Raw genomic sequence first — 7269 nt, forward strand, 5'->3', positions numbered from 1 at the left:
GATATGCAAGATAGCTGATATGTGACCACCAAAGGGGTTGTGACCCACATATCGAGAACCGTGTGTCTAGACACTGTCCACCAGAAAGTTAGTGCTGGACAACGTGTCTTATTCCTTAATCTATCTGATCTCTGAGGATCTGGGTGGAGGAGGAGGAGCAGGAACAGTTCCGTCCCGGATTCTAAGTGTCTCCAGAAGTTCTCTGATCCCAATATTCTTCCCACCCACAGTCCTTTGCACCCGCTCTCTGCCTCTTCTCTCCCATGGCTGAATATCACGAGACGCAACAAACCTGTGGCCATGCTTTGTATTTGAGCATCTCCTGGTGTGCTGGCAGGAGAGCTTGCTGCACCTGCTTATAACTCCTCACCACAGCCCCAACCCCCTTTGCCATTCATTCTTTACCCTGGAGACAGAGATCCCTGTGTGGTTCCAGCATAAACCCCCTGGCAAAAAAGAAACTGCCACAGAGACCTTGGTCACCATAGGCAAAAAAGAAACTTCCGCAGTGACCCTGGTCGCTGTATTAGTTACTTTTCTGTTCCTGTGATAAATAGGACGACCAAAATCAATGTAGGAGCCTCGTTTGTGGATATATTTTGCTTATGGTTCCAGTGGGAGAGACCTAATGTCAAGGAAGGTGTGGCAGCAGGTAGTTGAGAGCAGGAAGTTGAGAGATCATATCTCAGCTACACAAAGAAAGCAAAGAGGGAGTGAGTAGTCAAGGCTGTAAACCTTCAAAGCCCGCCCATGGTGATATACCTCTTCCACCAAGGCTCCTAAAGGTTCCATAAACTCCTCCCTAACAGTGCTTCAGCAGGGGAACCAAACTTTCAAATGCTTGAGCCTATGTGGGGCATTGGCTTTCAGACGACCACAGGAACTTTTGTGGAGCTGGCAGCAGGCCCAAGACTTCTGAGGGGCTGAAGAAGGAGCTCAGTAGGCAAACTGCTTGCCATACAAGCACAAAATACTGAGTTCAAATCCTTAGACCCGTGCAAAGCTATAGAACACAGCTGTAACCCCAGCTCTGTGTCGTTAGAGACGAAAGGATCTCTGGGACTTGCAGGCCAGTTAGTTTAGCCAAACCAGCAAATTACAGACTAGTTGGGGACCTTGTCTCAAAGCACATGGGAGAGTGATTGAGAAAGCCACCCAAGGTTAACCTCTGGCCTCCACACATGCTTACACTGTGTGTACACACCCATGTGCATAGGTGCACACCCCATGCATGTGTGTGCTTGCATGCGTGCACACACACACGACTTTTGATTCCATAGTCTCCCTTACGCCCTTGCTCCCTTCTTCCTTCCCTAGCTTCCCCCTCCTTTTTTTCTCCCCACCTCTCATAACAAGGCCCTTGTCCACAGCCATCTTGATAATATAGAAAGTTCTGACCTATATGGAGGGTTGAACTTTGAAGATGCCTTATAATTATTTTTAGTGGAGAATAAAGTCTAGGGATTTCTTGGTAATGGCAGTACAATAAAACTCCGTGATTAAGGGATGAATCATAGCCGTTTAAAATAAGTTTTGTTACAGAACCAATTGAAGCAGCTAAAATTACCTGCAGTGTTCTGCAGGAATGGGCAAGAGGTGCCTAACAGAGTGGTAAGTGGGAGACAGGCTGAGACAACAGAGCCTCCTTTAAGAGGAAAGACCCGTGCTCAGCAGGAATAGACCCAGAGGTCTGGAGGGAACACAGCCTGCAGGACAGGAAGGCTCTTCTGTGCTGGGAAAGTAAAAGGGAGAGGTCTGGACAGGTAGGTGGAGGTTGTGCGGGCCTCAGGCTCTGGCAATTAGGGAATAAGGGAGAGCTACCCCCCCCTTGCCTGGTTGGTGAGATGCCTTTCTGTGCTCTCTAGAAATTGCGGGAATCACCCACTTAATCCTTGGCACACGGTGCTGATAATGTACCAATTAATGACTAATTAGAAAGATTTTCCCAGAACATTACGTCCCGGGAGGAAGTCTGCTCCGAGAACTGTCCCTTTCATATCTTCTCTCTGTGATTCGCAGCTCAGCAGGCTCCCAGCCGGCCTGCGTTGATTTGCAGTGATTGGAGGGCCATTCCGCAGACTTCCTTCATAAGGCCAGTCTGAATGGATAAAATGTGAGCCCTGGTCACCCACTGAGAGCAGAGCTCACATGGCTTGCTTGCAGTTCTGGCATCCAGGTGAAAAATCAGGTGAGCCTGGAAGGATAGGAGGAAGGTTGGACTGGAGAGGAAAGAGCCTGCCTGGCCTCCTCTGTATTTCTTTCTGAGGCAGGGATTCCCCTACTTCCCACAGTAGACTCTGGGTCAACACAGAAGTGTATGGCGGAGGCTAGAGGAACCCAGGAGCACACCATAGCAGTGAGGATGACTTTGGGCCCGAAGGGGTAAGCAAAGAAGAGAAACTGACGTGAGTCCCAATTTTTTAGTAGAGGGAAAGGAAGGTTAGATAGCAAGGAATTACTGGGAAGCCAGTGTGGATGGACAGACAGGTACACCCTCTGTTGCAAAGCTACATCCCTCATCTGTTTGACCCCTCAGACACACCCAGAGGGCACCTCCTAGGGGTCAGCCTCTGTTCCAGTCACCAGGACACAGGAGTGAACAGGAAATCCTTGTTCTCATGGAGTTAGTGGTTTGGGAGGGTGGCCCTTTGGGGTGGACCGTGGTTTAGTGTGAGAGGACTGTTGAAAATGCCATAGCGTCCTTTCATCCTTGGATGCTAGCACCAGCCCTGGGTTGTGTCAAATATGTCACTGTCCCTAGGGGCAGACAAGAATGACACGATCGTCATCTGGGAACCACGGGCTCAATCGAATAGATAATAAGTAAGAAAGTGTAAGTATTAAAGAGGAGAACACAGGGCGAGTGGAGAGGAGTGACAGGGGCTTTCTGAAGAGTCCATAAAGCCCCAGAGGAGCCAAGGGAAGAAGTGAGGCTGGGGTGCATGGACCCCAGGGGATGTGTGGGTGTTCTAGTAGAGAAGAGAGCTCATGCTGCTGGAGGAATGAGATGGAGAGTGTGTGGGAGAAGCTGCGGAACTGGGGTGGGCTACACGGGTCCTCAGAGCCATGCTGGAACCCTGGATGAACAAGGGATTGGGTCGCTTGCCACTACCCATGACTCCCATCTTCACACAGGCCTGTAACTTGGCTGGCCAGTGTGACTCAGTGGCTTCTCTGCTTTGGTCCTCATGGACTGAGAAGCTGACCAGCTGAGCTCCTACCAGGAGGCTTGCAGAAGATTCATTTCTAAGTTTTCTGGTCGTTAGCAGAGTACAGTTCCCAGGGTTGGGAACCGAGGCCCCGTGTTCTTGCCATCTGTCCACTGACCTCACTCTGAAGCCTCTTGCTGGTCCTGTCCTTGCTCATGGCCTTTGCCTGTCAGAGCCAGAAAGAGCCTGTGAATGAGTTTGCTTCTTGGAACGTCTCCAGCTTCCCTTCTGCCTCCAGGCTGAGAACCAGTGCCTTGCTTTCAAGTTTGTAGACCCACCCAGCCAACTCAGGATTGGTTTTTCTTAAAAAGGGATTATCCAGCCACATTGGCAGAGTCTCTCTTCCATCTCTATTAATGAGGTGCCAGTGACTGAGCTCTTGGAGTGGAGATGTGGATAGAGTGAACACAGCCATATTACATTTCTCTCCAGGCTCCTTAGCCACTTACATGTGAACGCTGAGTACCATATTTCAGAAAAAGTTTATTCAAGGGCAGCAAAGACACATACAGGCTTTAAAGGAAACCGTGCAAGTTGAGATACAGTTAACAAAGCGAGTATCACCCAGAAGCCAGAGGTTACCATGACGACAGATGTTATGAGAATAGACAATTGATTTCTGATTGGATTTAAAGTTCTTTCCACAGCAGGAAATCATGCGTGGTACTGTTCGCCTGGCTAAGACCCTAGGTCTGCAGTGGGCGTAGGCCTGGGGGAGATCTACTACCCGTGGGATCTTAGTGGATGCACCTCCTAAATACTTAGCTTTGTGGCCAGAGACTAGTGCGGCTCTTGGCGATGCAGCCGCCCTTGGCAGTGGGCAGCAGTCAACAGAGGCGAAGTGCAGAGAACAAATGGCTACTGGGCGCTTGGCCATAGAACAGCATACGACACAGGGGGCACATGGTGCTGTTTCTATCCAGGGCACAGGACCGGTAGCGTGTCCTCTGGACCATCGCTCACATGTGCCATGGAGGAAATTCAGCCAGGTGCTGTTGGAAAGAAAAGCACAACTTTTCCTCTCTGGAGAACCTGGCACAAGCCGAGAGCCTCCCCCGTGTGTGAGCCCTGAGGCCCGTCTCTCCTGCTTTCTCCCCTTGTCTCTGGGGCAAAGGCTGGGAAGATGGATTTTCTTTCCTGCACCAGAACCTTCCGTCCACAGTCCGAATTCTTCCCAGAGATGCGCAGCAATGGGCAGTTTGGCAGATGGTCTCAATGCATGACCCTTCTCCGCCCAGTGCCTGAGGTGATCGCTGAGAGGTGAGGAGGTCACCAAGGGGGTCCCTTGGGAGTGAAATTGGATCCGTTATAAGAGACGCCTCAAGACCTCCTGTTCCTCTCCTATGTGAGCTCAATGTGAGAAGACACATCTACCAGGAAGTGGGTCCCCAGCAGATTTAGACTCTCCTGGTGGCTGTGTCTCAGACTTCCAGTCCCCAGAATGGAAAGAGATACAATGTTATTTACGAGCCATTCAGACTGAGGCATTTTGTTACAGCGGGGCCCCAGCGGATTGAGTCAACTGTCTTCGTTACAGATGACGTCACCATTCACATTAAATTCACGTGCCCTGGAGGATAAAGGGACTCTCATCTCTTCAGAAGATGAAGCAGGCAGCTTTCTGGTCCCTCCCTTATAATTTCACCAAGTGCTATTTGGACATAAATTTCAACTGGTCCGAAGTGTGAGAACGGACCAGTGAGGGTCACAGGTTGCCCCCGAGAGGTGGCGCATTCAGCGGCCTGCATTACCGTGTGGCAGCAGTGATGAAGAGCGCTATGTCAGAGCCGAGTTCATTAAACAGCTTTAATAACCTGTGGTGTCACTGAGAGTAATGAAGGTGATGCTGAGCCGGGAGTGGGGTGTGGGGGCGAGAGGCAGGAAGCTTTGAGTCACGTTGCCAGGGCAACAGTGTCCATGACCAATCAGGGGTGTTCCGGCCTGTGTGTGAGTGCAGTCCTTGCTTTAGGTCCTCCGGGGTTTTGAGACATCATCGTCCTGAGTACAACATGTTTTCTTGGCTGTGAATTCGAATAGAATGAGCTGGGGAAAGTAGAAATTGAGAGAGGTACTAACAGAGGGAGAATGAGTAGAGACGGCACGATACCAACAGAGACTGGGGGGGGGGGAAGGAAGGGAGAAGGAGAGATGGAGAGTTATCAACAGAGAGAGGGAATCAGAGGGAGAAGGAGAGATGGTCAGAGACTCAGAGAGATGCCAACAGAGAGAGAGAAAGACACAGAGATATGAGCAGATGGAGAAACAGACACAGAGACAGAGAAGCAGAGATAGAGATGAGGAAGGGAGAGAAGAACAAAACTGAGTAAGACAGACATCTATTCACACAGACAGACAGACAGGGAGAGCACTTTCAGTGCTGCTGGTGTCTTTAATAAAAAAGCTGTTTTCTTTGCGCCTTTGCTGTCAGCTCTGAACTGTTGTGATTGTCCCCCTGGTCACCTCAGCTAAGAGACCCTGGCCAAAATCAAGCAAAGCAACATCCCAACCCCAGCTACAACAGAACTAACCTGCCTCTCCTCAGCTCATGGTGCCCAGTTCAAGGCTGGGGTCTTCCTCCACAGGGCTGCTGTGCACAGCCACGCGGGTGGTTCTCTGTACCTGCAGTGTGGGGGAGCCTTCAAGGGGCCGCCTACGGGCTCTTCCTCCACAGGGTTGCTATGCACAGCCACGCAGGTTGTTGTGCACAGCCACGCGGGTTGTTCTCTGTACCTGCAGTGCGGAGGAGCCTTCAAGGGGCTGCCTATGCTCCCCACATCAGGTCTTGAATCTTGATAAACGCCTGTGTCTACCTTTATGTGAGGACACCAGTGGGGCTGGCATAGTTCCTTCCCTCCCTTCTGCATTTCCTGCTTTATAGCGAGGGACACGCGTGTGCATTTGATGTCACACTGTCACATGTAAATAAGTCTCTAGGCCGCAGTGGCTTCCCACCCACCTCCTTACCCTTGAAGTAGACAGAAAGACAAATGAATAGAAATGTGCTCATTCTTAGGTGGTCTCAGGATCAGCATAGATGCAGAGTGTACCCCCAGCTTCCTTTGTGGGGGTGGGGTGATAGTGAGGTGACAATCTCAGTTCTGCTACCCCTGAGCTGATACCTCAGCTAAGAGACTTCAGAAGCATATTTCCCTCAGAGCCTCGATTTCACCCATCTGTGCAATGGGCTAAGTGGGAATGCATCCCATGTCATAATGAGGGTGGCTGTGAGGGCTCAAACATATTGTGTGAAGTGTGTATGCAAGTGTGTAGAGCCTGACAACACACAGTTGGCCTGTGTGTGTGTACAGGTGTGTGTATGTGTGTGTGTGTGTGTATATATGTATGTGTGTGTATACAGGTGTGTGTGTGTGTGTGTACAGGTGTGTATGTGTGTATATGTATGTGTGTGTGTACAGGTGTGTGTGCAGGCATGTATGTCCAGGTCCCAGGGGTCCCTGTGAGTGCAGAGCTCTGACTACATGGAGCTGCTTTCAGACTGAGTCTGGCCAATGGTTCTGCCCTCCGGGTTCTATCCAGACCAACGAGGAACATGGATTTGTTAACTTGCTGCTTCCTACACTGATGTGAACCCTGTCCCTGGGAAGAAATACTTCCACACTTGCCTTTTCCTGTAGGGTGTCTTGTCTCCTCTCCCTGGTAATTTCAGCTACTTTTAAGGAGAGCAGGCAGAGACCTGATGCCTCAAGGAACCCCTGGTTCCATCCATGCCTTAGGAGCTTATACTCAGAGGTTGAGTGTTGACTGAGGCTTCTGTCCTGTCCAGTTCCCACAGTCATTAAGTCCCAAAAGAAACACACAGAGGTCTACATTAATTTTAAACTGATTGGTCTAGTATCTCAGGCTTCTTATTAACTCTTATAACTTATATGAGCCCATAATTCTTGTCTGTGTTAGCCACGTGGCTTGGTACCTTTTTTGGCGAGGCAGTCACATCTTGCATCCTCTATGTCTGGGTCACAACTGCAGACTGAAACTCTCCTTGCCCCACCTCTACTTCCTGCCTGGCTACTGGCCAATCAGCATTTATTTAAAATACAAG

At 50.2% G+C, this 7269-nt stretch overlaps 1 long non-coding RNA gene across 2 annotated transcripts; it reads left to right on the forward strand.

Annotated features, from left to right (window-relative positions):
• Positions 1-1365: 1365 nt before the first annotated feature.
• LOC146895747 (uncharacterized) lies at positions 1366-5024 on the forward strand. Of its 2 annotated transcripts, none has more exons than XR_015735612.1 (2): positions 1366-2382; positions 4133-5024. It is a non-coding gene; the product is annotated as an uncharacterized LOC146895747 (long non-coding RNA). The 2 variants fall into 2 exon arrangements; XR_015000678.2 differs by having other exon boundaries at positions 1366-2188.
• Positions 5025-7269: the final 2245 nt, after the last annotated feature.

Source organism: Myodes glareolus, chromosome 2 (assembly GCF_982192425.1).
Source record: "Myodes glareolus chromosome 2, mMyoGla1.1, whole genome shotgun sequence".
Classification (NCBI taxonomy): Eukaryota; Metazoa; Chordata; class Mammalia; order Rodentia; family Cricetidae; genus Myodes; species Myodes glareolus.